This window comes from Dreissena polymorpha, chromosome 15, assembly GCF_020536995.1.
Source record: "Dreissena polymorpha isolate Duluth1 chromosome 15, UMN_Dpol_1.0, whole genome shotgun sequence".
NCBI lineage: Eukaryota > Metazoa > Mollusca > Bivalvia > Myida > Dreissenidae > Dreissena > Dreissena polymorpha.
This window is the reverse complement of record NC_068369.1, coordinates 51,539,085-51,543,051: the sequence shown is the minus strand read 5'-3', so window position 1 is coordinate 51,543,051 and position 3,967 is coordinate 51,539,085. Positions and strand designations below refer to the sequence as shown.

Here is a 3,967-nt window from a genome sequence, read left to right as displayed (position 1 = left end):
TCTGGTAAACATATACATGTATGTTAAGTTATTACAGGAAAAATGCTATTCATAGCTTATTTTTATGCCCCCAAACGTGGGCATATAGTGATTGCACCGTCCGTCCGTCTGTCTGTCTGAAATTCTGTCACACTTTGCGTTTAGTTTTCGAAAAAATAGGGAAAAAGGGGGCATATGTCATCCTATGGTGACAAGCCTTGTTAAATTATAAAATGTTTTACGGTAGCTACTGGGTATTGTATTGACCACTAATAAATATTTATGTATTTAGTTTGAAAAAAACCCACACGTTCCTACTATCTTTTTAAGATTGATTACAAGAGATGTAAAGTATGGAATGTGGTATTATACAGTTGTTCCTTATGCAGGAAAATACAAATTTATAATATTTTATTAATTTCTCCCCTACTCAGATACAAAGCTTAAGATCCAAAAACCTGAAAGGCTGTTTTCTGTCTTATGATGCCAAAGAGATAGTGACCTTTGGTGATAATAAGGATGACATTGAGGAACACAGTTCAGACAAAGAAACTGAAGGTTTGTGTACTAGTGGCGTGAGTGGTGTAGCATTTACCATTACAACCACGAACAGACCAAATCAAACCGGGTCTGTTGTTGTTATAATAATATAATTCTTAGATGCAATTTGTGCTTCCACTGCCAATTTGGGCCAAATTTTGTGATTTTATTAATTTATTTCAGCTTAATGTCTTGACTTTCTCCAACATAGTTATTTACAAATGCATAATGGTTAAACTACAAACATTACAATATGATCCTCCATGTATTTCACGGTTCCTGACATAATTTGTGGAATGCACACAGATATATGAATGCAGATATTGGCAAAATGGCAACTGGCAAGCCTTTGTATTTCAGAAGACTTTTCTTAATTTAATAAGATAAACTAGACTTTTCTAAGGTGTCAATAAACGTTAGGTACTGGGGCTACTTATTTAATATAACTTAATATATACTTTTATATTAAAAGGCCTTTTACATTTACTGTTTTGCTTGGTTAGTATATAATTATATTGATTTATTTTTTCATCAATCTTTCAGAATCTCCCACTACATCTGTCCTCGGAAAGATGTTTGATCTGACAGAGCTGAAGAGTGGACGCTACAATATAATCTATAGCCACCCAGAAGCACTACACACAAAGAAGATTCAGAAGATCTTTCATTCACCTGTGTACCAACAGAGAGTGTGTGCAGTTGCTATTGATGAGGTTCATATGATTTCAGAATGGTAAATATTAAGGTTGAAAAATGTTATTTTAGATTCGCTGTTCTCAAGAGATCTGTATACTGATATTTAAAGTCAGCATTGCCAGTCAAAAATCTTTAAAAGCAGACCTGTGTCAAATTAGCTCCTAGATAAAGTGTGCAATACAGCATCATGAAAAACGTCTGCATATTTAATTTACATGCGTAAACATGTAATTTGTATGTGTAATTTACGCATGTAGTGATGTACATATCTTATCTAAAGCCCTGACAGTTTGAATAAGGTTATTATAAGGTATTAATCCTGTGCACTTATTCATCCAACATCCCTTGGCATTTCCAAAATTGTTTTCTTCATTTTTTTTAAAAGAACGCTAAATGTATCATAATGGCAACAGTTTGGATCCTGCTCAGCATTGAAATATTGTATTTTACGGACTAGACAAACTAAGCTTCTTGTAAAACTTGTAAATGTGTTATCTGTTTTCAGGGGAAGTGAATTTCGACCAGCATTCCGAAAATTAGGTGAACTTACGGTGATATTCCCTAATGCTTGCCACTTGGCATTGACAGCCACATGTACTGAACAAAGAAAGAATGAATTGACAGACACTTTGCAATATAGGAAATACACCTGTGTGTCTATTAATCCGGACAGACCCAATAGTTATTTAAGTAAAAGATCAAGATTACCAAATATAAAAAAAAATTGATAAGTTGGACTCATTGATTGAGCCAGTGGAAGTGGAGTTAACTGATAAATTGAGTGACTTCCCAGTAACTATCATGTATGTAGAAAATTTGGAGGCTTTAGGTTATTTTTACCAGTACCTTAATTCTTATTTAGGTAAAAGACAATATACTGGTGAGGAAATTCCTGAGAATAGAATATTTGCTCAGTATCATAAGGATTATACAAAAGCAATGAAATCCTTTATTGTTAGTGACTTGTGCAAGAAGAAACCAACAATTCGCCTTGTGCTTGCGACAGTTGCTTTAGGAATGGGACTAGATGCCCCAAGTATATCAAGGGTAATTCACTGTAGACCACCTACCAGTTTGGAGGCCTACATGCAGGAAATAGGTCGAGCCGGAAGAAGAGGTCAATCTTCTGAAGCTATCTTGTATTACAATAATAATGACATATCAAAGGCTAGGAAGGGTATATCAGATTCAATAATACAGTACTGCCAAGATGACGTTAATTGTCTAAGATTGCTGCTGGTCAAACACTTTGGTTTCAGTGAAACACAATACTCAGGAAACCCTAATGGATGTTGCTCAAATTGTAAAAATGTACACTTGAACAAGTGAGATTATAGTCTAGGACTCATTTGAGTGAAGTGTGAAGAGTGAAAGAAACATCTGATAAAGACAAAACAAGTCTTAAAAATGTGTGTTCATTTACATCTAATAAAGACAAAACAAGTCTTTAAAATGTGTGTTCATTTACATCTGATAAAGACAAAACAAGTCTTAAAAATGTGCGTCCATTTACATCTGATAAAGACAAAACAAGTCTTAACAAGAGCACCGCCTTGCGGGTGCAGACCGCTCATCTATTTTCTTTTTAAAGGTGAAGGGACTCTCATTTTCAATCACAAAGGAGGGAGGAGTGGAGTGAAGAGGGGTGTATAGTGTGGGGTTGTGGACATTTATTACATTATCTTCCAAAAAAGCGAAAAAAAAAAAAAAAAAAAAAATTCGGGGGGGGGGGGCGATGGGGGGGGAGGGGTTTGGGTGCGATGGTTGGACGGTATTTCAAACATAACAGTTTTAAAAAAAAAATGGGAGGGGGGGGGGGTATAGTGTGAGGGTGTATTGGTAATTTGTGAGATGATCTTAAAAAAAAAAAAAAAAAAAAAAAAAAAAAATTGGGGGGGGGGGGGGTGGGGGTATAGTGTGAGGGTGTGGTGGTCATTTGTGAGATGATCTTAAAAAAAAAAAAAAAAAAAAAAAAAAATAGGGGGGGGGAGGGGGGAGGGGGGGGGGAGGGCACGGGGGATGGTTTGGGTGGAGTCTATTGTGGTATGTCAGGTAAGAGTAGTTTCATCAAAGTATCAATCAAATCTAATCATAAATAAAGAAGTTATGGCAATTTTAGCAAAATTTAATAATTTGACCTTGAGAGTCAAGGTCATTCAAAGGTCAAAGTAAAATTCAAGTTGCCAGGTACAGTAACCTCATGATAGCATGTAAGTATTTGAAGTTTGAAAGCAATAGCCTTGATACTTAAGAAGTAAAGTGGACCGAAACACAAAATTTAACCATATATTAAAAGTTACTACGTCAAAAAAGGGCCATAATTCCGTAACAATGACAACCAGAGTTATGCAACTTGTCCTTTTACTGTACCCTTATGATAGTTTGTGAGTGTTCCAAGTATGAAAGCAATATCTATGATACTTTAGGGGTAAAATGGACCAAAACATAAATCTTAACCAAATTTTCAATTTTCTAAGTATAAAGGGCCCATAATTCCGTCCAAATGCCAGTCAGAGTTACATAACTTTGCCTGCACGGTCCCCTTATGATAGTTCATAAATCTTGCAAGTATGAAAGCAATAGCTTTGATACTGTAGGAATAAAGTGGACCTAAACACAAAACTTAATCAAATTTTCAATTTTCTAAGTATAAAAAGGGCACATAATTCTGTCAAAATGCCAGTCAGAGTTACATTACTTTGCCTGCACAGTCCCCATATGATAGTTAGTAAGTGTTGCAAGTATGAAAGCA

General features: G+C 35.3%; 1 pseudogene; it reads left to right on the top strand.

The window, feature by feature from the left end:
* Nucleotides 1-502: 502 nt before the first annotated feature.
* On the top strand, nt 503-2,728 carry LOC127859529 (uncharacterized; annotated as a pseudogene).
* The last annotated feature ends 1,239 nt before the right edge of the window (nt 2,729-3,967 follow it).